Source organism: Ovis aries, chromosome 2, assembly GCF_016772045.2.
Source record: "Ovis aries strain OAR_USU_Benz2616 breed Rambouillet chromosome 2, ARS-UI_Ramb_v3.0, whole genome shotgun sequence".
NCBI classification, from domain to species: Eukaryota; Metazoa; Chordata; class Mammalia; order Artiodactyla; family Bovidae; genus Ovis; species Ovis aries.
Window position 1 is genome coordinate 226,194,214 of NC_056055.1, and position 27,407 is coordinate 226,221,620.

At 44.7% G+C, this 27,407-nt stretch overlaps 1 protein-coding gene and 1 pseudogene across 2 annotated transcripts in view; both read right to left on the bottom strand.

The window, feature by feature from the left end:
* SERPINE2 (serpin family E member 2) overlaps positions 1-1,588 on the bottom strand; it is a 68,768-nt gene extending 67,180 nt beyond the window's left edge. The window contains exon 1 of one of the 2 annotated variants that reach the window (XM_060411346.1): positions 1,333-1,588. The gene's annotated coding sequence lies outside the window, so the exon portion shown is untranslated. Of the gene's footprint in view, positions 1-717; positions 883-1,332 lie in introns of those variants that run through there. The other variant, XM_027965242.2, reaches the window with a different exon arrangement.
* A 20,615-nt stretch (positions 1,589-22,203) lies between these two features.
* LOC114112900 (GTP-binding nuclear protein Ran-like) lies at positions 22,204-22,797 on the bottom strand (annotated as a pseudogene).
* Positions 22,798-27,407: the final 4,610 nt, after the last annotated feature.

Sequence of the window (27,407 nt, forward strand, 5' to 3'; positions counted from 1 at the left end):
TCCCTCCGCACTCAGTTTGTAGGCAAATTAAACACCCAGTTCCCCCAGAATTTCTGAGTCCTTTGACCTTACCTGTAGGCACTAATTAGTATTGCAAGTCCCATTGCGACAGGCGATTAAAAACAAAAACAAAAAAGGAAAGATCTGCTTCACAGGGTTAAATCGGAGGCAGGAAACCAATTTAAAGGTTCTCCCCCAAACCACCGGTTACCCCCACCCTGCTCAGGCAGTGGTAACAAGTAGGAGTCCGTAGGGGTCCTCCCTAACAGGAGGTGCACCAGTAAAGTACGGGGTAGGGGACGCCCGCGAGTACCTGGGTACCCCAAGTTCAGGGTCAGGGGCGCCCGCTAGGACAGACCGGCAGCAGCCACGGCGGCTCCAGAACTCCTGGTCGCGGGCACACCTGGACGCCACCGCACGCGCGGCCCCTCGGCTCCCAGCCCTGGTCCCACCCCGGCTCCCCGCGGGGCCGGGCCCGCACGCCGCCGTGGCCGAGGCAACCGGGTCGGGAGAGACTGAGAAAGTTCCTCCGCCCGACGCCGGCGCCCTCGGTCCCCGCTCGCCCCGCAGCCTCCTGGCCGGGCGCAAGGTCGCGGCGCGGAGCCTGCGGCGCGCGGAGCCCCGGGACCGTCCCCGGCGCGGCGGGCAGCCCCGGCCGCTCCCCTCCCACCCCTCGGGCGCCGGGGATCGGCCGCGGGCGCGCAGCCCTGTACTCACCGCCCCTCGCTCGGGATCCCCAGGTGGCGGCCGCGGGGCGCGGCGCGGCGCGGCCCGAGCCGGAGCCGGGTACTGGCGGGGCGGGGGAAGTCTGAGGAGGAAGAGCGGCGAGGAGAGAGGCAGCGGCGCCCACACTAGCCGCGCAGCCCGGCAGCCCTACAGCGCGAGCCGCCGGCCACAGCGGCGGGGGCTTTATCGGCGGCCCGCGCGGCCCCCGCCCCTTCCTGCCGCCCCCGCCCCCGGCCCGCCCCGCCCCGCCTTCCCGCCGCCTTCTTTGTGTGCCGGCGGCTGCCGCGTCCCCGCGCCCGCACTCCCCGGCGCCCCCGCTCCCGCCGCCGCCCCGCCGAGGCCCCCCGCTCCCCGCGGGTCCCCGTCCCGGGGCTGCGCCCGAACAGCGCCGGGAGGCACGCCGACCCCGAGGTGCGGCGCCAGCCCGGGCCGTGCTGCACGTGGGTCGCCGGGCTCGGCAGGGGGTGTGGGAGGTGGGGAGGGACCCGAGGACTCGCGGTGCGTCCCTGGGACGCCGGGCGAGTCGTCTGGGCTTGTTCCCCCACCCCTCCATTCCCCAGCCCGCCTCGGGAGAGACGGGGTGGGAAGCCTCGGGAGAGTGCCTACCGTTCCGGGTGATGGGGTGAACGGTGCCAGGTCGCTGCTGGGGACGGACAGATCGCCGTGTGCCCCAGAGCCGACTTCTCCCGGCCTCGGGGACAGAGAAGCGGCCGCTGGTCGCCCTAGGCAATAGGCAGACGAGGGAATCCAGAAAACTGAATTCCTGCTAGTGGTGACAGCGTAAGGTACCCGCAGAGCCCAGGGCATCCGGCCCTTCCCAACCGGTTACTGCCGCCGATGGGACCTTGTGCGCCGCAGAGAGGCACAGACCCCAGAGGCTGGCGACAAATCACTGTCCCACTTCCATCTGTGTTACCCAGATCTCCCGTATTCAGCCCTCCTTTGCGTCAACTTAGGTTCGTGGGTACCCAACTTTAATGACATATAATTTATGTCGCCCTTAAACAGTGCGGAATCCTCATCACCAGGCCCACGGCCCCAACTGTGAGGAAAAAAAAAAAAAAAAAGTAAATCTGAAACACGTCCTTGAACTAAGCTTGCACGTACTGATGAGAGCATCTTGGACCCTTAGAAGGGTTTTCACAGCCTCTCATATAGGGAAATTATCTATGGGAGGTTTGGCCCTAAAACAAAAAGGAAACAGTCCACCGAGAGAAAATGCCTTTCACTGCTTTACTCTTATGTCTAGTATTTATATTCAGTTATATGCAGGATACAGATCCTTTTTCCTTGTTGTTCCCTCTGCCTGAAATGCTTTTTTTTTTTTTTTCTCCCTACGGTCTTCCTAATGACTACTTCCTTTTACCTCGGGTCACAACTCAAATGTCACCATCTCTAGAAAACCTTTCCTGGTCACTTGAGCTAAAGCCACTTCCTCCTTTCTCCAACCCATTACATTCTTCATCACTTTCATCATGATTTTTTTCTTACCTGTTTCTTAGCTAGTTTTTCGCCCATCCTTCCTCATTAGAATATATACTCCCAGAAAGCAGGGAAGAGAAACCAGTTGAATGTGGTTTCTAACTCACCTAGTTCTTAGTGCCTGAAGCCAGTACTCCATCAAAGTAGTTGCTCAATAAATCTTTGTTGACTAATGGGTGGACAAGTGCCAAGTGACTATTAGCAAGGTTAGGTCTTGCTTCAGGGTCAGGGTTATCACTTGGTCTCATCTGGCAGGTTGAGCTGGAGCTGGGAACAATGAGATGGAGGTGGAAGAGGATAGAGGAGAAAGCCCAGAGGCGGAGAAACTGGGATTCATGTGTTTGAGAAACTGGGATTAATGTCTTCCAGATAGGAGTCATCCAGGGGACTAGAGGAGAAACAAATGAGAACCAAGATGTAGGTGAAGCCAGCTTATGAAAGCCTGCCTGATCCCCCCCATCCATTTCTATCTCTGTCACTTTTGAAAACATTTATTTTTGGTTGTGCTGGGTCTTTGTTGCTGTGCATGGGCTTTCTCCACTTGTGGCGAGTGGGGGCCACTTTCTAGGTTCGATGAGCCGGCTTCTCTTTGCGGTGGCTTCTCTTGTAGAGCACAGGGTCGAGGGTTCGCGGGCTTCAGTAGTTGCAGCACGTGGGCTCAGTATCTGTGGCACATTGGCTTAGTTGCTCCCGTGGCATGTGGAATCTTCCTGGACCAGGGATCGAACCCATGTCCCCTGCATTGGCAGGTGGATTCTTATCTGCTTACTCCATCACGTTTTTTAAACTGAACACTTTTATTGAGATAATTGTGAGTTCACATTGTAGTTGTAGGAAATAACAGAAAGGTTCCTTGTATGCTTTGTTCTGTTTTCCCCAAGGGTAGTATTTTATGAAACTACTGTATAACATCACAATCAGGATATTAACATGGCTAGATTGATTCATGTCTCAAACATTTTGATAATTACTTTCAATTTCAAATTTTTGGTAAAATTACTCTGATTTTTGAAAGAAATGCATATTCTTTTAAAGGTGTCTCTTGTTTTAATGGAATCAACTTTTTTTTAAGGTGAAAAATGTTTTATTTTCCCAGTTAGAACATAGTGAGGGTTCAGATTCTTCATCTATAAAAGACAGTCCAAAATCTTTGGAACTTGTCTCTGACCATTCACTTCCCCGCTCTACCCAGGACTGTCGAAGGAACGTTTTGAGCAATACTGTACATGACTTGTCAATTCTGAAATCAGACAGGATGCAGTGTTAACTAATATGCTGAACTATGCCTAGCCACTAATGGGCCTTTCTCTCTCCTTGGACATTGGATGAGACTGCCAATGAGTGCCTCCCAGAGGGAAGTGATTCAAGACAAAGGCCCATTCTGCCAGTGCGATATGCTGGGAATATCAACTATGCTTGCTACAAAATGTGCATGGAGGCTGCTGGCCGGTCTCCCCAATGCCCGCAAGAGGACATAGGTGCAATCTCTCAAGCTTTCCATGTCATTCAAGTGACCAGTTATGTTGATACCCATCATTAGGGGCTGCCCAAAAGAAGCTGTGTTGTTCCTACCTCACTTGGTGCCCATGAGCAGCAGTTCCTCTGGTGTTTGACCCTCACTGAAATGGATTTTTCATTGGTGTGCATTTTCAATCAGCATTTCCCTCCTGTCTCTACCTCTCTTTTGTTTGAAAAATCCAAATCGCTTAATGCTCCTACCCACTTCTTTTTCTACGACTTCACAGTCATAGCAGGATTTCGTTTTGTCCTTCAATTGTGTGGCTTGCCTTAATCCTCTGATAGAGCTTCAGATTGTTTATTCCTTAAAAAAAAAATTTTTTTTTTTTCAAGTGACCTGGAGTTTGGCCAGCTCGAGCCAGTCTCTGAGTTTGGCTTTGTGTCCATAAGCTGCAGTTGGGAGAAACGCAAGAAAATGCCCAAACAGAATAAAACAAATGATCTATTTAGTCTCGTTTCCTCTCTTGGAAGAGGTCCAGCTTTGAGTGCTTTGGAAGAAGATGAAAATCCACCCCCCTGCCCCACCCCCACCATTCCCTCAAATACCCAAACAGTATGACCTTGTATTTAAATAAAAACTACCCTTAGCTCCCAATGGGTGATGGTGTTTTGTCTGGAAGAACTACTGATGTTTCTATAATAAGATAATAATGGTTGCTCCTCTCCTATCTAACCCCTAATTTAAAATACATTTCATCACAAGTCGACTTGTTACACAACTTCACAGATGCAAATGCTGTTTCACAATATGGTTTTCACCAGAGGCAAGGAGATTGGTTACAACAGTTCACTTAGACAATTAGTTTCTGGGGCTATTGCTTTGGTCTGATTTCTTTTTTTTAGCTTATAATAGGCAATTGTCTTTTTATTTCCCTTTCAAGTTGGCTTTCAAATAAATCCAGTTTCCTCTTGCTATAACTTCTGAAACAATTCACACTTTCCCATTGTCATCAATACTTTTCCCCAAGAGCTTCAGAGAAAAGACAACGCTAGGTGCTGTGTTGAGAATGACTTGCTGCTTATATTTGACCAAAGGAAATGGAAAGCCCTGGGCGCTGATGGTCATTGTGATGCTCACCCATTAAGACAAGAGCCTAACTCTTCTTCCTTTAATCACTGAACGTCTCTTCTTTTATACTCTCTCTGCCCTCTCTTCATACCTGCGTCACTGTGTCTCCCTCACCACCCTTCTCTCTCAAAAGTTACCAGTAACTTCCAATGCCAACCCCAGTGGTTTTCCATCATTCATCATCACCCTTGTTCTCTTGGCACCATGGAACTCCGGTGTTTTGTCCATTTTTGAAATTCCTTTGCCTTTTCTCTCTCCTCCAGTTCCTCAGCCAGCCTTTATCTTTGGCTCATCAAATCTTCCTCCTTCCACATGTGGGTGCCATACACTTGTCTGCCCTCAGCTGTTCTCCTCTCCTTCAAATATTCTGTCAGTGGCAGGACCATTGATTGGTTTGTGGCCACCCCCGTCTATTCCCTGTCCTTTGATTGCCAAATCGGGTTGCCTTTGAAGAATTACCTCTCCTGCTTTATGCATCACCTTGTTGGCAGTGGATGATATGGTGTCTTTACTTCTTCTAGCCAGGGGATGGACATATGACCAAACTCACTGGATCCCTTCCCAGGACCCTGAATTCTGAAAGGAGTGGGGAAAGTAGTTGGAACTGACTCATCCTAGCTTGCTAAGATTGTTTATGAGTTCTTCCCATCTGGATCTCGAGAACCATCTTGGTCCCTGACTCTTCTGATTAGAAGTCCTCACTGGACTCTTCTTTGTTAGATTTGGTTTCTGTTGCTTGTAACCAAGGACTCTTAACAGAGACATTCTAGATGCATGTAACTTTGCTTAGTTCTGGATGATTTCCAAGCCTGTATCTACAGATGGCCTTGACCCCTGTCCAACTTCCTACTCCCATTATCTCCAAATACCTGGCAGATATTTCTAATTCATATCCCACCATCGCCTCCCACCTAACATGTCTAAAGCCAATTTATTATCTCCTTGCCAAAGCATCTCTTCCTCCTGAACTCCATAAGGCAGCAGTCCTCAACCTTTTGGGCAACAGGAAACAGTTTCATGGAACACCTTATTTTTCCATGGATAGGGGATAAGAGGGCTGGTTTCAGAATGATTCGAGCACATTACATTTATTGTGCACTTTATTTCTATTCTTACTACATCAATTCTACCTAAGATCATCAGGCATTAGATCTAAGAGGTTGGGGACCCCTGCCATTAGGATTTTAAAGGAATGACTACCATCTCAGTCACAGAAACGAGAAGATAGAAATGAATTCTGACAACACCTCTTCCCTTTATTTATCCTATATCCAGCCATTTCCTGGATGGGATTAATAGCGTTTTCCTGACATCTCTCATCACTCCAGCAGTCTTGCCTGGAAAATCCCATGGACGGAAGAGCCTGGTAGGCTGCAGTCCATGGGGTCGTGAAGAGTCGGACACAACTGAGCAACTTCACTTTCCCTTTTCACTTTCCTGCATTGGAGAAGGAAATGGCAACCCGCTCCAGTGTTCTTGCCTGGAGAATCCCAGGGATGAGAGAGCCTGGTGGGCTGCCGTCTATGGGGTCGCACAGAGTCGGACACGACTGAAGTGACTTAGCAGCAGCAGCAGCAGCACTCACATATATGGACCCTAAACAGGCTTGGCTGGAACTCCATCTTCTCTCTCCTCCACTTTGTTCATCTTTATGGGCCTTTCCCCTCCTTCATATTTCAAACTAAGAGGCTTCTTTCTACGTTGATTTTCCAGCAATATGCAGACTTCTTTACATGATAGCGCAAGACTCTGAGATGGTGAAACCAGAACTTGCAAGACCTCTTAAGGACTAGCCTTGGATTTAGTACAATGTCACTTCTGTTGCAAGGCTTCCCTGGTAGCTCAGCTGATAAAGAATCTGCCTGCAATACAGGAGACCCCAGTTCGATTCCTGGGTTGGGAAGATCCTCTGGAGAAGTGATAGGCTACCCACTCAAGTATTCTGACCTGGAGAATTCCATGGACTGTATAGTCCATGGGGTCGCAAAGAGTCGGACATGACTGAGGGACTTTCACATACATACACTTCTGTTGTATTCAGTCACTTCTGTGACATTCAAAGTAGAACTATCTCAAAGAAGGAGGAGTAGTAGACTCTGCTTCTTGATGAGAGAGACAATAGTCACCTAGGGCTACCATGATAATATATCACAGACTTAAACAACAGACATTTATTCTCACACAGAGAACTTAGAAATCCAAGATCAAGGTACTCTTAGGGTTGGTTTCTGGTGAGACCTATCTTCCTGTCTTTCGAATGGCTGCCTTCTCACTGTGTCCTCATGTAGTCTTTTTGTGTGCGTGAGGAGAGAGAGAGAGATCTTTATTGTTTCCTTTTATAAGGACACCAGTCATATTGGAGAAGAGCCTCACACTTGTTTCCTCACAGATATGTGGAAAATAGCACTCTAATGGCAGAAAGCAAAGAGGCACTAAAGAGCTTCTTGATGAAGGTGAAAGAGGAGAGTGGAAAATCTGCCTTAAAACTCACCAGTCTCATCACTTCTTGGCAAATAGATGGGGGAAAAAATGAAAACAGTGGCAGATTTTCTTTTTATTGGGCTCCAAACTCACTGCAATAGTGACTGCAGCCATGAAATTAAAAGATGCTTGCTCCTTGGAAGAAAAGCTATGATAAACCTAGATAGCATATTAAAAAGCAGAGACATCACTTTGTTGACAAAGGTCTGCATAGTCAAAGCTATGGTTTTTCCAGTAGTAATGTACAGATGTCAGAGTTGGACCATAAAGAATGCTGAGCAGTGAAAAATTGATTCGTTTCAACTGTGGTGCTGGAGAAGACTCAGAGTCCCTTGGACAGCAAGGAGATCAAACCAGTTAATCCTAAAGGAAATCAACCCTGAATATTCACTGGAAGGACTGATGCTGAAGTTCCAGTACTTTGGCCATCTGATGCAAAGAGCCAATTCATTGGAAAAAACCCTGATGCTGGGAAAGATTGAGGGCAGGAAGAGAAAGGGATGACATAGAATGAAATAGTTGGATGGCATCACTGACTCAATGGACATGAATTTGAGCAAACTCCAGGAGACGGTGAAGGACAGGGAGGCCTGGTATGCTGCAGGCAGTAGGGTTGCAAAGAGTCAGATGTGACTTAGCAACTGAAAAACAATCCTAATTACTTCCTTGAAAGGCTTATCTTCAAATTAGAGCCACACTGGTTGGGGCTTCAACATATGAATTTTGGAGAGACACAATTTAGCATAAAACAAGAGAAGTGGAAAAGTCACTTTGCAAAGGACCTGCAGAATGGGAGGGATCAATTTTGGACTTAATTCACCATCTTTCTCTGCCACTGAATTAATAATTTTCATGCTTGACAATTTCCCCTTCTCAGCCTAGCTGGTGTTGAGATCTCCTCACTCAGCACTCTTGCAGCTCTAAGTACGGGTTGTTTATGTCTCATGACCACATCCTGTCTTGGGTATAAGCTTTTGGTTTAGGCTCTAACTTCAAGGCAATCACAACTTTTTTCATATCTAAGTTTTTATTTCTGTGTTCTCTTCTAGCTCCCTATACCATTGCATGGGGGTAGAACTAGACGACCAGACCCTGGGAACCAGAAGACCTAGGTTACTGGCCCATTCTTCCTCCTCTTGATTGTGTTTGTGAGCAAGTAATTTGATTTCTCTGAGCCTCAGTTTGAAAGAATAGCAATGCCTTTTTAGGTTTGTCTTGAGAAGAAATATGATATTTAGCAGGAAGCGTTTTTTGAAATCCAAAGAACCTCACAGATATGATTACTTGTATTACTCTGGTTGGGCTGCCATAACAAAATACACAGAGTGAGTGGTTTAAGGAAGAGAAATTTATTTTCTCTCAGTTCTTGAGACTGGAATTCCAAACCAGGGTGCCAGCATGGTCAGTTTCTGATGAGACTCTCCCCCTTTGGTTCTGGGTGCCTTCTTCTCAATGTGTGCTCACATGACCTCCTCTTCGTGCCTATGAATGGGAGAGAGAAAAAGAGAACTCTGATGTCCCTCTTATAAGGAAACTAAACCTATTGGATCAGGGCCCCACCCTCATGACCTCATTTACTCTTAGTTTCTTCCATAACGACCCTGTTTCTAAATTCTGTCACACTGCAGAATAGGGCTACAACAGATACATTTTGAGGGGACAAGCATTCATTCATAACATTACTGTTGTTTGGGGCATCTCAGGTGGCACTTAGAAGTAAAGAACCCACCTGCTAATGCAGGAGGCATAAGAGATGTGAGTTCGATCTCTGGGTCAGGAAGATCCCCTGCAGGAGGAAATGGCAACCCACTCCAGTATCCTTGCCTGGGAAATCCCATGGACAGAGGAGCCTGGTGGCTATAGTCCAAACAGTTGCAAAGAGTCAGCCATGACTGAAGCAACTTAGCATGCATGCACTGTTGTTTTTTTCTGGGAGAACACAAACATTCAGCCCACAACATTATTATTGTTAATTCTGAAACACACAATTGATTGTTTTTGTTTTTTTTTAAATATTTATTTATTTGGGTGCTCCAGGTTTTAATTGCAGCATGTGAAATCTAGTTCCCTGAGCAGGGATCGAACCTGGACACCTTGCTCTGGGAGAACAAAGGCTACTGGGCCACTGAAGAAGTCACGCAATTGATCTCCACTGGTCTGTCTTGATTCTTTGTTGATTCTGCTCTATACCAACTCTTCTGGCGTGCCTTCCATAGTGCCTGACACATCATAGAAATCAATAGATAATAGCATTTATTATTGTTTTTCCAGTCCCTATGGACAGATGTTTGGGAAGAGGAAAGCGAAGGCAAGTGTTCTGAGATTTCCAGATCCAAACAGAAGGAATGTCTTTTCCTAGGTTCCCAACTTCACCAGGTTAGAAAACTGTCTTCAAATGTCCAGGAAGACCCCTGAATTATCAAAGGTGACTCAGATTGCAGAGTGAGAATAACCAGGGCTTAAAATCTCAAGAATGACTTCCAAGTGAAAAAGAAATTTTTTTTTTTTTAAATTGCAGTTTGCTTAATAATCTCTGTAGCCAGTCACAGGGCAGGAGCTGAAATGCACGGCCTCTTGCCTCCCTGTAGGGCAGCTCCTGCTGTCCCAAGCTTCCAGCATCTGCTGTGGAGAAGATCCCTGTGTTCTACCCTCTTCAGCTTCCCCCTTATCACCTCTCCTTACATACCATTTTAGATTTAATGCAGATAACCATGCCCCATCCTTATGACACCTTGAGAAAAGACTGGTTCTTATTAAAGAAAAAGTCAGTTATTAAATCATACCAGACATAGAGATCCATTGTCATTTTTAAAGTAATAATTCCATAAGGGACCACTAAAGAAGCCTCTGTAGTCTTTCCAAACTAGGCGTTGTGCATTTCTACCCTGAAGGATCTAGGAACCAATGACTGAACCTCAAGGGACCCTGTAAGTGTGATCTTTGACTAACTGTATCTATCAGCACACATTGCTGATGCCTGTGTCATCTTAGCATTGCACATTTCTTCAAAGACTTCTAGAGTGAAGAAGGAACCTTACTGATCAACAGGCCAGTATTTCTTAAAAGTATAATCCAAAGATGGCTGCAAGATCATCTTTGAGATTCTTATTAAAGTTGCACCTGGGAATTCATCTCAAGATCTACTCATTCAGCAGCCATCTCAATATGAATTTTTTTTAACAAGCCTGTCATACACATCATTTATACACATACATCTAAACACTGATGTAGTCCAAGCCTTTACTTCTTTAAAAAAATGTTTAATTGAAGTATAGTTGATTTACCATGTTGTGTTAGTTTCAGATGTACAGCGCAATGATTCAGTTATACATGTTTATATCTATTCTTTTTCAGATTCTTTTCCCTTATAGGTTATTACAAAATATTAAGTAGAGTTCCCTGTGCTATACAGTAGATTCTTATTGTTTATGTATATATGAGTGTGTGTGTTACGTATATGTGTGTGTGTGTGTGTGTGAGTTCCAAACTTCTAACTCCCCTCACCACTTTATCCTTTGGTAACCATAAGTTTGTTTTCTGTGTCTGTGGGTCTGTTTTACCAAAAGTTTTACTTTAGTTTTAGGTTTGAAGGATTTATTAACAAAATAAACCACTCTTTATTCACAAATACACAATTTCAATTTTTTATAGAAGATTATTTGACTTAATCTCAATATACAGTCATTAAAAGGAAAGAAATAGAAGCAACAGAGAGAAGTAACAGCATCAGTCAGTTCAGTCACTCAGTCATGTCCGACTCTTTGCAACCCCATGAATTGCAGCATGCTAGGCATCCTTGTCCATCACCAACTCCTGGAGATCACTCAAACTCATGTCCATCGAGTCAGTGATGCCATCCAACCATCTCATGCTCTGTTTTCCCTTCTCCTCCTGCCCCCAATCCCTCCCAGCATCAGAGTCTTTTCCAGTGAGTCAACTCTTCTCATGAGGTGACCAAAGTGTTGGAGTTTCAGCTTCAGCATCAGTCCTTTCAAAGAAATCCCAGGGTTGATCTCCTTTAGGATGGACTGGGTGGGTCTCCTTGCAGTCCAAAGGACTTTCAAGAGTCTTCTCCAACACCATAGTTCAAAAGCATCAATTCTTCGGTGCTCAGCTTTCTTGACAGTCCAATGCTCACATCCATACATGACCACTGGAAAAACCATAGCCTTGACTAGATGGACCTTTGTTGGCAAAGTAATGTCTCTGCTTTTGAATATGCTGTCTAGGTTGGTCATAACTTTCCTTCCAAGGAGTAAGTATCTTTTAATTTCATGGCTGCAATCACCATCTACAGTGATTTTGGAACCCCCCAAAAAATAAAGTTTGACACTGTTTCCACATCTACTTCCCATGAAGTGATGGGAGCAGATGCCATGATCTTAGTTTTCTGAGTGTTGAGCTTTAAGGCAACTTTTTCACTCCCCTCTTTCATCAAGAGGCTTTTTAGTTACTCTTCACTTTTTGCCATAAGTGGCAAAACCTACATATCTGAGGTTATTGATATTTCTCCTGGCAATCTTGATTCCAGCTTGTGCTTCTTTCAGCCCAGCGTTTCTCATGATGTACTCCGCATATAAGTTAAATAAGCAGGGTGACAATATACAGCCTTGACATACTCCTTTTCCTATTTGGGACCATTCTGTTGTTCCATGTCCAATTCTAACTGTTGCTTCTTGACCTGCATATAAGACAGCATATACATCACCAAATTGGGCCTACCACCGGAATTGAACAGTGCTGGAAAGTCCCTCGTTAACAGCAATCTGGAGTCCCAAGCGAGGAAGTGTCCTGGGAGGTGCATCCACTCCATGGGTGAGAATTTGAATTGCAGTTTGGGGGTCTCCCCCTTATAATCTCAGGCCGCAAACTGATATCATTAGTTTGCATGCAAAAATGCAGCTCTGGTTTTACATTTGCAATGCTATTTGTTTCACCTTGTAAGTCACAAAATTTCTTAGGCCCTGGGCTAGGGGAGAGGGGTCCTGGCCAGACCCTCAGGGGTTTAAGAAATTATAGGGCCTGCTCTCTTTCTTATCTAAAGTGCTGCCTGATCTGCTGTGCTTGCAGGCAGTCACAGAATCCTGGCAGTGTCTAGGCAGGTCAGAAGCAGGTCAGAGGCCAGCTCTCCTGCTTCTGAATTCTGAACAAGATTTTCTCAATTTTAATTTAACAGGGTCTATTTATGTTTTGCAAATAAGTTCATTTGCTTCACTGTTTTTTAGATTCAACACATAAGTGACATCATATGTTATTTTTCTTTCAAACCCTTACTTCTGAAGACATAGTCCTTAGACTGGTGGTATCAGTATCACTGAGTAGCTTGTTAGAGATCCAGAATCTCAGGCCTTATCCCAGACCTACTGAATCAGAACAAGATCCTCACGTGAGCCATATGAACATTCAAATTTAAGAAGATTGCTCAAACTCACTTATATACAAGGCAGCTGGGATCCAAGAAGCCAGTTGACTTGCCCAAGGTCACATGGGTAAACCATGGGATCATATGGGTAACTGGATAGGAACCTATGCTTGCAGTAGGTGGACCCCTGTTGAAATCCAGGCACCTCTATTTTCTAGCCTAAAATCTTAGGTAAGCCCCTGAACATAGCACCAAACTTGCCATTATTCATTGTTATTGAGGTTTCATAGGCCTGTTGAAAAGGTAAAATGAAAAGCATGTAAAGAGCACCTGAAAAATTCTCAGTAAACAGCTCTGATGATCGTTACTCTAGCTTGGATTTTCTGATTCTGTGCTGCCTCCTGGGCATCCCATGTTGCTTGCAAGAAATGGGAAAAATAGTGCTTTGGATAAATTTGGTCTTTTTGAGCCTATTCTATCTAATTTACATTCTGGGGTTTGAAAGAATGAGGACAAGGGTGGGGGCCCTCAAAAAGAAACATAATGCAGCTGAAGATTTCTCAGATCCTTCTTCCCGACTCCTCCTAGCTTGGCCCTTCCTTCGTGTCCAGCAGAGACAGCCACCCCCTGGAGAAATGATCAGGGGAGTGAGGTGTTTGTTTGCGCATTTCCACTGCCTTCAGGGGCTTCTCCCTTTCTTCACCCTCCTCTGACCCCCAGCATTCTCACACAGACTCCCTACAGCCTTCCTAAAGGGGGCTCCTCTTCCCATCTCCCGGAAAGCTCAATAAACTTAGGGTCTTACCCCGATACATCAAAAGTCACCTTCTCTGTGCCTCACAACAGAGGATGGCCCAGGCAAGGGATGAGGCACAGTGATAAAGCAAACGTAACGCTTGCTTCATGCTAATGTTAAGTTGCTTCAGTTGTGTCCGACTCTTTGCAAGCCTATGGAATATTGTCTGCCAGGCTTCTTTGTTGATGGGATTCTCCAGGCAAGAATACTGGAATGGGTTGCCATGCCCTCCTCCAGGGGATCTTCTGGACCCAGGGATCTAACCCACATCTCTTATGTCTCCTGCATTGGAAGGCAGGTTCTTTACCACTAGTGCCACCTCGGAAGATTCACTTCCTTTCAAATAATATTTGCATTTTAATAAGCTCTTTTCTTGTCTTAAAGACTAAACAGTGAGCAATATATTATCAAGTTGTTAGGGCATTTATATGATGGTGTAGGCTCATCTTATACTCTCTACAGAGTCCTAGAACCAGTCATTTCTTCAAGGAGCCCTGATTCCTTTTATTGGGGAGCAGCATTTAGAAATGAATATCTGGACACCATGTGTGTTTGTTGCTGCTGAGGCATGGGGCATTGCTAGAGTCGCTATGCTATAGTTTTAATGCATAAGTTGTATCCGTATATATGATACCCGATGGCTCTGAGAGTGTCCCATCTCTTGCTCACTGTACATCTCCTGCTTGACCAGCTTCACCTACACTTTGCTTGCCTAACTGACCTTTCCTGTTAGTTGTAGAGCCCAATCACTGAATGCTAACATACTTTCCCTCGGCCCCAGCTGGTGATTGTTCTAAACTTTAGATCAGAACCATCTCTACTAGGATAGTTTATCAAAGGGCCATCTTCTTCTGTTGGTTTTCCTAACATCAATTGTCTGTATAAATGGTAACCTCCCTCTCCCTCTTCCCAGCCCCTCTGCTCTCCCCACCAGTGAAGACTGCTGCCATGTCCTGTCTATTGTCTGCTACACACAGTGGGCTGTCACTTCAGGACCTTGCTTCCAAAGTCTAAGCTCCTCCCTATCCATTAAACCACTGATGTCTCTGTAACTGATTCTGGACTCTTTTTTTGAGTCTTGAGGCTGAGCAAATAAGGGCTTGCAGGCCTGTGGAGTACATTCTAAGACATAGATGTGAAATAACCTACTCAGTGCCTCTTTAAACCTATATTCTGGACATTTACTTTGATTTACTCATGAGAAAAAGTTTTCATGTGTTCTAGAATACATATCTTTGTAACACTGAATGCTTCTGACTCTTATTCATGGGAAAATACACTCTGTACCACCCTACAGCAAGACAATTAGCTCAATAGCAATTTTATCTGACACCCATTAATATATCAAGATGTATATTCACATAATACATTTTGTACTCGCATCAAAATCTGGCAATAAGTCTATAAAGTTGCCAACCAATGAATAGCAATAGTGGTTTGTCTGTGAATGCCATCCCCCTTTCTTGCTATCAGAATCAGAATTTCATTCAGGTATCTATCCATCTATGTCTCTGATACCTATCTTAGAAGTAAATCCTCTTTAATCTTGGCCAGCGATAATTTTATTCTCTTTGCCAGTGCTTGGTTTAGAGGTAGAAATTATCCGTAGGGAAGTCAGTTGGCAGGAAGCTTCTGAAAAAAGTTGTCTTGATGATAAAAAGTGGTTTGTACTGAAAGAGGGGATCACTTCTATTTGTTGCCCAGAACTACAGCAATCACTTTGTGACTATGGGAGGAACTAAGTTACATGCTAAGGATGGAAGAGACAAAAGAAAGACTCTGAGTCTTTGATGATATCACTGAGCTGCTGAATTAACTAACTCAGGGGATGCCCTACCTAGGAACACCAAGTTATATAAGATAATAAATAGCCCATATTGTCTTGGGAATTTTGAATCGTTATTTCTTTTACTTGCAACCAAAAGCATCATCATGAATACATCCTACTTTAGAATATTTTAAAGCAATTAACTTTTAGGAGAATCCAAATCCTTTTTCAGAATTCACCCATTCACTCACTCTTTCATTTTAAATAAATATTTACTGAGAAGTGGCAGCAAAAAAGAGATTGATCAATAATCACATACACATAAAATGAAAAACTGTGATAATCAGTAAGAAAGGAAAGTATAAGAAACTATGTGAGGGAAAACTGGAAGGATATAATTTAGACTGAAAAGGAGTGGTGTTAAGACTTCACTTAGCAAGTGATGTGTGTGAACAGAGGTCTGAAAACAGGTAAAGGAGGAGGAAGGTATAGGGATGAGGCACAGTGTATGCAAATCAGCAGCATGATGCCCTGGAGGAAACTGAAGATCTATAGGATGAGCCTGAGAGGTTGCGGGAGGGCGTGGTACATCGCAGACTGAAGAGGTCTGCAGGCTCCAGATGACACAGGATGGGTCCTGCAGACGGTAACAATTTCTCTCTTTCTTCTACGAAAAAAAAAGAGATAAAGTTATGTGCTCTAAGCTGCGCTTCTCTAGTAGCTCAGATGGTAAAGAATACGCCAAGTCTGCAATGCAGGAAACCCAGATTCAATCCCTGGGTCAGGAAGATCCCTCAGAGAAAGAAATGGCAAACCACTCTATTGTTCTTGCCTGGAAAATTCCATGGACAGAAGAGCCTGACAAGCTACAGTCCATGGGGTCGCAAAAAGTTGGATATAACTGAGTGACTAAACACACACACACACACACACACACACACACGGTTGTGCAAGATGATACCTTTGTAGGAACTAGGTGAAGGGTTACAGGCTATTTCTCTCTAGTGCTTTTTGTTATGGCATATCAATCTGCAATATACAACCTGCCCAAGCCTGCAGGGACATGGCTTTCCCACGACCTCTCCTTTCAAGAAAATTTTGGCTGCACCACACAGCTTGTGGGTGGGATCTTAGTTCCCGGATAAGGGATTGAACCTGCATTCCCTGATTGGAAGTGTGGAGTCTTAACCACTGGCCTGCCAGAGAAGTCCCCAACCTCACCTTTTTCCTCCCATCCCTCTATGTACCATCTCTCCAAATATTCGTCTTGAATCAGGATCACGAGAATCATAAGTGTGCTGACAAAAGCCGAACACCCATGGAGAGCAGAGCAAAAGGGAAGAAATGAAGAAGCAAAAGCAAAGATTTCAGTGGATGAATGGGAGTGGAAGGGTGGGACCCTCTAAGTCAACAGGCTGCCCCCATCAGCTCTGCATTTTAAAAGATCATTCTGGCCCTGGTTTGAATCTGCTGGTAAAGGGTGAGCACAAGCATAGGTCAGGAGGCCCCCGGGACAAAATTGCAGAAGCTCTGATGGCTCAGACCACAGTGATGGAGGAAGAATACAGGTGCAGATATAGGGAGAGTAGTGATAGGATGGAGAAAGGGTGGGTGGAGGGTAGTGTCTCATCATCAAAGCTATGGATCCCATTTTCAGGAAAATGAACATTCACAACGTTTTATATAAATACAGTGACTCCTATTGTGGACTCCCGAAACTCACTCTCATTCCTGAGCTTAACAGTCCTGCCTCAAGGGACAGAGTTGCAGACTTTTGGAAAAAAAAGTACTTCCTTCATCCCCGCTTCTGATAGCAACTGAGTAACAGTGGGGCCAGTGTCATTCTTTGTGAGGGTTGCCCCAAGTGGTTCAGTGTTGCCTGACCTGAGTAAAGCCTGAGTAATAGCCCAATACCTGCAAGACCAGGGCGCCACCTGTGAAGAGCCTGGTCAAAAGGACAGCGCAGGAAGGGCTTTCACAACTTTTTTTTTCCCCCAAAAAACAATGAGTAAAGAAGAAATGCAGTTTCAAAATGGGAAAAGCCAGTGGATATCTAGGGGAATTCTGGGGAGAGGTGAAAGGAGGCAGGCCCTCGATAACAGAATATCCAGGACAGATGCCGAGAAGCGGGAGGGCATGCAAGAGGGAGCAAGGTCACATCAGGTCCCGTGACTCCCAGCCCTGCTTGTGTGGAGCCAGGCAGCTCACAGCGACCCTTGTCCTGGTGGCCTATGCTAAGGAGCACAATGCCTGCCCCACATCATGTAGGGCTGGTCCATCAAACCTGCCTTCTGTTTTGCAGCCTGTGTTATGATGACGTTTTCCAACTTGGTCCCCAAGGCTGTAGGGATTCCTCCACAGGCCTGTGGGGGCGGTTAAGCAGACTCAGACTGGGCTAGAGCTGCAGGGACTGAAACAATTAGGAGTGAGCATTTAGGAGATCCTGCCCAAGGAAGGTAGCTAGCCATGTCAACTATCAGGTAAGATTGGGTGTAATCAGGCCTGGCATAAGCAGCCAGCTGGTCTAGTTTGAAGATCAAGGGTACAGCAGTAAGATCTCTGAGTAGCCATAGTAACCAACATCAATGGTTGGTATTTTGAATCCAGGGGGGATATATTCTGGATGAAGCAGCGTTACTGACAAATGGCTGTTGGGTTGAGGAACAGGGTTCAGCTCACTGGAGAAACAAGGAGGCAGGAAGGGGCTGAGCAGGTTTTTAGGGTTCTAGTCCAGCAGGTAATGGATCAGGATCTGGCTGGATACAGTGAGAGGAAACACACAGTGCTGGCTGTGAGCAGGGCTGGAGGGAGTACGCAGGTTCTGGTTCCCGCTCTGATCTTTCAGGTGACAGTTTATAAAGCCTCTTGATGAAAGTCAAAGAGGAGAGTGAGAAAGTTGGCTTAAAGCTCAACATTCAGAAAACGAAGATCATGGCATCTGGTCCCATCACTTCATGGCAAATAGATGAGGAAACAGTGGAAACAGTGTCAGACTTTATTTTTTAGGGCTTCAGACTTTATTTTTGGGGGCTCCAAAATCACTGCAGCTGGTGACTGCAGCCATGAAATTAAAAGACGCTTACTCCCTGGAAGGAAAGTTATGACCAACCTAGATAGCATATTGAAAAGCAGAGACATTACTTTGCCAACAAAGGTCCGTCTAGTCAAGGCTATGGTTTTTCCAGTGGTCATGTATGGATGTGAGAGTCGGACTGTGAAGAAAGCTGAGCACAAAAGAACTGATGCTTTTGAACTGTGGTGTTGGAGAAGACTCTTAAGAGTCCCTTGGACTGCAAGGAGATCCAACCAGTCCATTCTAAAGGAGATCAACCCTGGGATTTCTTTGGAAGGAATGATGCTAAAGCTGAAGCTCCAGTACTTTGGCCACCTCATGTGAAGAGTTGACTCATTGGAAAAGACCCTGATGTTGGGAGGGATTGGGGGCAGGAGGAGAAGGGGACGACCGAGGATGAGATGGCTGGATGGCATCTCTGACTTGATGGACATGAGTTTGGGTGAACTCCGGGAGATGGTGATGGACAGGGAGGCCTGGCGTGCTGCGATTCATGGGGTCGTGCAGAGTCGGCCACAACTGAGCGACTGAACTGAACTGAACTATCTAGGCTCTGGGTCAGACACGAGTGTGGCCCTGGCCAAACTATCGCAACTGGATATGTTGCCAGGCGTGTCTCTCATTGCCTCGTGAGTACAGTTTGAACAACACCTACCAGGTAAAAGTCTCTGGTTTTCATCCTGGGCTTACCTGAGATAGTCAGACTCCAACACTGGCATATGGACTTTTGCTGAGGTGTAACATTAGAACTGCTCACCCCTCCATTCATTAGACTCTCCTCCCCGCAGGATTTCCCTTAGCCTGCTCGGTCCAGAAATTGTTCTCTTGGGGTGCTGACCATTCACCACCTTCCTCCAGAATCCTCAGGCAGATTCCCACCAGACTGTGCACTCTGTCTCCACCTCCAGCACAGGGGATCACCCTGGTATCACCCAGCCATTTCTAGTCCGGGTCTTAGAGACAGATTTCCTGTTCTGAGTTCTGGCTCCAACACTTCTTATGAAGTAAAATCTTGAGTAGATTTCTTCACCCACTGAGCCCTAGTTTCTTTACCCATAGATGAGAAAAATAACCTTAGAGCAAGGATGGATAAAAGAATTTCATGCGGCCATGCGTGTGAAGCCCTTGACCTGAAGCCCAGCACATGTAAATACTGTGTGATATTATTATTATAGCACATAATTGGTTGGTCTGGTTGGTCTTAGAACTGGTGCTGCCCGCTGCCCTTGCCCTGGCTCCTTCTTATTTTGGCTTCTGCCCTTTCTCCATCAATCTAGAATGCTGCGATACTCTCAGGCCGAGGTGCCTTAATGTGCCTTAGGGAACCTCTGCCATTGAATTCATGTGAGAAGATATTCACATGTATATTAATAAATATGCATGCAGCCATGAAATTAAAAGATGCTTACTCCTTGGAAGAAAAGTTATGACCAACCTAGAGAGCATAGTCAAAAGCAGAGACATTACTTTGCCAACTAAGGTCCATCTAGTCAAGGCTATGGTTTTTCCAGTATGTATGGATTTGAGAGTTGGACTGTGAAGAAGGCAGAGTGCCGAAGAATTGATGCTTTTGAACTGTGGTGTTGGAGAAGACTCTTGAGAGTCCCTTGGACTGCAAGGAGATCTAACCAGTCCATTCTGAAGGAGATCGGCCCTGGGATTTCTTTGGAAGGAATGATGCTAAAGCTGAAGCTCCAGTACTTTGGTCACCTCATGCGAAGAGTTGACTCATTGGAAAAGACCCTGATGCTGGGAGGGATTGGGGGGCAGTAGAAGAAGGGGACGAAAGAGGATGAGATGGCTGGATGGCATCACTGACTCAATGGACATGAATCTGAGTGAACTCCGGGAGTTGGTGAAGGACAGGGAGGCCTGGTGTGCTGCGATTCATGGGGTCACAAAGAGTTGGACACAACTGAGTGACTGAACTGAACTGATGTATTTTTACAATTTTATTTGTTTATTTTTGACTGTGCTGGGTCTTCATTTCTGCATGGATTTTCTCTATTTGCAGGCAGCAAGGTCTACTCTCTAGTTGCCGTGCGAGGGCTTTTCATTGCAGTGGCTTTTCTTATGGAGGCTGTATAAGCTCAGTAGTTATGGAGCATGGGTTCAGTTGCCCCAAGCCATGTGGGATCTTCCCAGACTGGGGATTGCTCCCATGTTGCCTGCATGGGCAGGAGGATTCTTTACCAGTAGGGCACCAGGGAAGTCCCACATGCATATATTGTAAAGGAAGGATAGGGATCAAATTCCATCAGTTCAGTATGATTCTTCCTTTTTAAAAAATCATTTCCATCCTGAACGGAGAACAGACGGACCTCTACCCCTTCTGAAAACATAGTGAAGGTTACACCTCTTCTTTCAGAAAACTTGTTAAGGGTTGAGTACATTGGATTGATGGGAGAAGATCATTTGATGCTTCAGCTTGGTTCACAGCAGGACTGGAATTGATTTAATAATGGTAAGCATACAAGGAGATATTTGTAGGAAGGGCAATAACATGTTATTCCCCACCATCCCTAATAATAACAGTATAAAAGTAAGTTAATTATAAGAGGCAAAAGTCATGGCATCTGGTCCCATCGCTTCATGGCAAATAGATGGGGGGTGGGGGCGGATGGAACCAGTGGCAGATTTTATTTTCTTGGGCTCCAAAATCACTGTGGATGGTGACTGTAACCATGAAATTAAAAGATGCTTGCTCCTTGGAAGAAAAGCTGTGGCAAAACTAGACAGCGTATTAAAAACCAGAGACATCACTTTGCTGACAAAGGTCTGTATAGTCAAAGCTATGGGTTTTCCAGTAGTCATGTATGAATATGAGAATTAGACCATAAAGAAAGCTGAGTGCTGAAGAATTGATGCTTTCGAACTGTGGTGCCAGAGAAGACTCAGAGAGTCCCTTGGACCACAAGGAGATCAAACCAGTCAATCCTAAAGAAAATCAAACCTGAATATTCTTTGGAAGGACTGATGCAGAAGCTGAAGCTCCAGTCCTTTGGCCACCTGATACAAAGAGCTGACTCACTGGGAAAGACCCTGATGCTGGGAAAGATTGAGGGCAGGAGGAGAAGGGGACAACAGAGGATGAGATGGCTGGATGGCATTACCAACTCGATGGACATGAATTTGGGTAAACTCCAGGAGTTGGTGATGGACAGGGAGGTCTGGTGTGCTGCAGTTCATGGGGTTGCAAAGAGTTGGACACGACTGAGTGACTGAACTGAACTGAACTGGGAGTTAGTGAAGAACAAAGAAGCCTGGTGTGCTGCAGTCTATGGGATCACAAAGTTCAGACTTTGCATCTGAACAACAAGAACAACAAAAGTCAGTTTAGGTACAAAGAAGAGAGGACAGAGATAGTTCTAGCAGAATAAGCTTAGAAAATACAAAACTTGGAATTGTTCTTGAAGTCACATTTAAGATATAGAGTGCAGCGATGTTACTAGGTAAGCACTCAGTGTGGGTCTGTTTAGTCTATATGGTCTCACAGGGAAGCAGTAATTATCATGGCATTTTTCCTCATAATGGATAAATTTCCTTCTCCTTCACCTTTTTTTTTCAAAAAGATATTTGAAATACAACTTTGCCCTGATTCTAAACAAAAAGGAATGGGAACGACAGTAACAAACAAGATTCCATCTCTCAATATTGTCATATGACTATAGCAGTCTTCTATTTGAAACTCAAGGAGGAAACAACTGTGTTCCAAAACACCTAAATATGCAGGTCCAAAAAATGAAGGTTGTTTTTTTTTTTTTTTTCACATTCACTCCAAAGCCCATCCATCTCCTTCAGGATCCAAAGATTAAGCACATGTTCTGCTTAGCTATATAATAAAGTGGCAAACACACCGCACCACTGACATCACAGGACAGTTGCCTATAAAACTAGACTTCCGACGCTGGGCCCCAGCTTCACTTTCTCACAGGTCACAATCTTCATCCAGGAGAACATTTATCTGAGCAACCTCTAAATCATCCTTGTACTGTGCTGCCAAGGCTGGGTCCATGAACACCTCTGGCAGGGCAAGAGCAGGCAGGCATGGTGACAGTCCCCAAGGTAGGATCTCCAATCAGTTTTCTAGCAAGCCAGAGGAAGGGCTTTTCAAAGTTGCAGTTAGTTTTGGCAGAAATGTCATAGTACTGAAGATTCTTCTTTCGGTGGAAGACAATGGACTTTTCCTTAACCTTGCTGTCCTTAATATCCACTTTGTTGTCACACAACACGATCGGGATATTCTCACACACTCACACCAGATTTCTATGCCAGTTAGGCACATTCTTGTAAGTAACTCTCAATGTTACATCTCCCAACCAGCTGTATCCCATACATTGAACTTAATCAGTCCTCAGTTGGTATGGAACAAAAGAGGATGGACCTCAACACCCAAGGTAGCTACATACGTCTTCTCAAATTCACCAGTCAGATGATGTTTCATGAATGTAGTTTTTCCTGTACCACCATCACCAACCAATACAAGTTTGAACTAAATTTGGGGTTCTCCTTGGGCAGCCATCGTGAAGCATCTCCACACCTATCTGACTGAGGCCTCCTTCAGTTTTTAAAACTGAAAAGTGTCGTTTTATTTTAATTGATGTATAGTTACTATATAATATTATGTAAGTTACAGGTGTATGATATAGTGATTCAGTTTTAAAGGTTATACTCCATCTATGGTGGTGGTGGTTTAGTTGCTAGTCATCCAACTCTTTGCGACTCCACAGGCTGTAGCCCTCAAAGCTCCTCTGTCCATGGAATTTCCCAGGCAAGAGTACTGGAGTGGATTGTCATTTCCTTATCCAGGAGATGTTCTCAACCCACATCTCTTGCATCTCCTGCATTGGCAGGTGGATTCTTTACCACTGAGCCATCTGGGAAACCCCATACTCCACTTATAATTATCGCAAAATATTGGCTATCTTCCCCATGTTGTGCAATATATCTTTGTAGCTTTTTAAAAAATTGAATTTAACATTTTATTGGAGGATAATTGCTTTACAATGTTGTGTTAGTTTATGCTGTACAACGATGTGAATCAGCTATATGTATACGTGTATTCCCTCCCTCTTGAGACTCCCTTCCGCCTCCCTCATCCTACCCCTCTAGGTCATCACAGAGCACTGGGCCGAGCTCCCTGTGCTTCTGACTAGCTATCTATTCTACATGTGGTAGTGGACACCTGTCAATGCTGCTCTCGATTTGTCCCACCTCTCCTTCCCCCATTGTGTTCACAAGTCTGTTCTCTATATCTGCATATCTATTCTTGCTCTGCAAAGAGTTTCAGTAATACCATTTTCCAAGATTCCCATATGCATACATTAATATATTTATTCACTTCAGTTCAGTTCAGTCGCTCAGTCCTGGCCGACTCTCTGCGACCCCATGAATCGCAGCACGTCAGGCCTCCCTGTCCATCACCAACTCCCAGAGTTCACTCAAATTCACGTCCATCAGGTCAGTGATGCCATCCAGCCATCTCATCCTCTGTCGTCCCCTTCTCCTCCTGCCCCTAATCCCTCCCAGCATGAGTCTTTTCCAATGAGTCAACTCTTCGCATGAGGTGGCCAGAGTACTGGAGTTTCAGCTTTAGCATCAGTCCTTCCAAAGAACACTCAGGGCTGATCTTTAGAATGGACTGTTTGGATCTTCTTGCAGTCCAAGGGACTCTCAAGAGTCTTCTCCAACACCACAGTTCAAAAGCATCAATTCTTTTGTGCTCAGCTTTCTTCACAGTCCAACTCTCACATCCATACATGACCACTGGAAAAACCATAGCCTTGACTAGACGGACCTTTGTTGGCAAAGTAATGTCTCTGCTTTTCAATATGCTATCTAGGTTGGTCATAACTTTCAAGGAACAAGCGTCTTTTAATTTCATGGCTGCAGTCACCATCTGCAGTGATATTGGAGCCCAAAAAGATAAAGTCTGTGTTTCCCCTCTATTTGCCATGAAGTGATGGGACCAGATGCCATGATATTAGTTTTCTGAATGTTGAGCCTTAAGCCAACTTTTTCACTCTCCTCTTTCACTTTCATCAAGAGGCTTTTTAGTTCCACTTCACTTTCTGCCATAAAGGTGGTGTCATCTGCATATCTGAGATTATTGATATTTCTCCTTGCAATCTTGATTCCAGCTTGTGCCTCTTCCAGCCTAGGGTTTCTCATGATGTACTCTGCATATAAATTAAATAAGGGTGACAATATACAGCCTTGACATACTCCTTTTCCTATTTGGAACCAGTCTGCTGTTCCATGTCCAGTTCAAACTATTGCTTCCTGACCTGCATATAGGTTTCTCCAGGTAAATATATTTAATATATATTAATAAATAAATGTATTTATTAAAATAAATATAAATTTATATATTTATATTTACTTATAAAATAAATATTTATACATATATAAATATATGTAAATTTTTGTATTTATATATTTATATATAAATTTATATATATTATAAAATATAACCGGATGGGACAAATAAATATAAATATATATTTATATTTATTCATAGAAATAAAAATAAATACATTTATTTTATTTAATAAACATATTTCTTCAGTTCAGTTCAGTTCAGTTCAGTCACTCAGTCGTGTCCGACTCTTTGCGACCCCGTGAATCACAGCACGCCAGGCCTCCCTGTCCATCACCATTTCCTGGAGTTCACTCAGACTCACGTCCATCGAGTCCGTGATGCCATCCAGCCATCTCATCCTCTGTCGTCCCCTTCTCCTCCTGCCCCCAATCCCTCCCAGCATCAGAGTCTTTTCCAATGAGTTAACTCTTCACATGAGGTGGCCAAAGTACTGGAGCTTCAGCTTTAGCATCATTCCTTCCAAAGAAATCCCAGGGTTGATCTTCAGAATGGACTGGTTGGATCTCCTTGCAGTCCAAGGGACTCTCAAGAGTCTTCTCCAACACCACAGTTCAAAAGCATCAGTTCTTTTGTGCTCAGCTTTCTTCACAGTCCAACTCTCACATCCATACATGACCACTGGAAAAACCATAGCCTTGACTAGACGGACTGTAGTCGGCAAAGTAATGTCTCTGCTTTTGAATATACTATCTAGGTTGGTCATAACTTTCCTTCCAAGGAGTAAGCGTCTTTTAATTTCATGGCTGCAATCACCATCTGCAGCGATTTTGGAGCCCCCCAAAATAAAGTCTGACACTGTTTCCACTGTTTCCCTGTTTATATCCCATGAAGTGATGGGACTGGATGCCATGATCTTCGTTTTCTGAATGTTGAGCTTTAAGCCAACACTTTCGCTCTCCTCTTTCACTTTCATCAAGAGGCTTTTTAGCTCCTCTTCACTTTCTGCCATAAGGGTGGTGTCATCTGCATATCTGAGGTGATTGCTATTTCTCCCGGCAATCTTGATTCCAGCTTGTGTTTCTATTATTAATATATTTATCTTTTCTTTCTGACTTACTTCACTCTGTATGACTGACAGGTAATATTTAATATGTATGATTGGTTAAATATTTATTTATTTGGCTGCACTGAATGAGTCTTAGTTGCACAGCACATGGGATCTTCAATTGTAACATGCAAAATGTTGGCTGGTGGCACGGGGGCTCTAGTTCTCTGACCAAAGATTGCACCCAGGACCTCTGAGTTGGGAACACAGAGTCTTAGCCACTGGACCACCAGGGAAATCCTGCTTGTAGCTTGTTTTATACCTTATAGCTTGTATCTGTTAATGCTCTCCCCCTATATTGCCCCTCCCTTGCTTCTCCCACTGGTAACCACCTGTTTGTTCTCTATATCTGTGAGTTGGCTTCTTTTTTGTTATCTTCTTCGCTTTCCATTGTTTATGTGTGTTTTTACTTCCCCATATTCTCTACTCCCTTTTTCATTTTGCCTTAGTGACTGTGTTATTGTTGTTCAGTCATTCAGTTGTGTCCAGCTCTTTGTAATCCCATGGACTGCAGCATGCCAGACCTCCCTGTCCTTCACTCTCTCCTTTACTTGTGTCCATTCAGTTAATGTTGCCATCCAACCATCTCATCCTCTGTCACCCGCTTCTCCTCCTGCCTATGATCTTTCCCAGCATCAGGATCTTTTCCAATGAGTCGGCTCTTTGAATCACGTGACCAAAGTATTGGAGCTTCAGCTTCAGCATCAGTCATTTCAATGAATACTCAGGACTGATTTCCTTTAGGATTGACTGGTTGGATCTCCTTGCTCTCCAAGGGACTCTCCAAGTCTTCTCCAGCACCACAGTTCAAAAGCATCAATTCTTTGGCACTCAGTCTTCTTTATGGTCCAGCTCTCACATCCATACATGACTACTGGAAAAATCATAGCTTTGACTACATGGACCTTTGTTGGCAAAATGATGTCTCTGCTTTCTAATACACTGTCTAAGTTCATCATGGATTTCCCTGGTGGCTCAGATGGTAAAGCGCCTGCCTACAGTGCAGAAGACCTGGGTTTGATCCCTGGGTCAGGAAGATCCTCTGGAGAAGGAAATTGCAACCCACTCCAGTACTCTTGCTTGGAAAATCCCATGGACAGAGGAGCGTAGTAGGCTACAGTCCATGGGGTTGCAAAGAGTCATAGCTTTTCTTCCAAGGAGCAAGCATATCTTTTAATTTCACGCCTTAATTTCATGCTGTAGTCACCATCTGCAGTGATTTTGGAGCCCAAGGAATAAAGTTTGTCACTGTTTCCATGTTTTCCCTATCTATTTTCCATGAAAGGATGGACCAGCACGCCATGATCTTCATTTTTTGAATGTTGAGTTTTAAGCCAGCTTTTACACTCTCCTCTTTCACTTTCATCAAGAGGCTCTTTAGTTCCTCTTCACTTCCTGCCATTTAGGGCAGTGTCATCTGCATATCTGAGGTTATTAGTATTTCTCCCATGAATCTTGATTCCAGCTTGTGCTTCATCCAGCCCAGCATTTCACATGATGTACTCTGCATTTAAGTTAAATAAGCAGGGGGACAATGTACAGCCTTGATGTACTTCTTTCCCTATTTTGAACTAGTCTGTTGTTCCAAGTCCAGTTCTAACTGTTGCTTCTTGACTACATATAGGTTTCTCAGGAAGCAGGTGTCAACTACAAACAGGCACTTACCAAGAGCATTGCCAATGACTGAACAGCAAAGGCCTTTGCC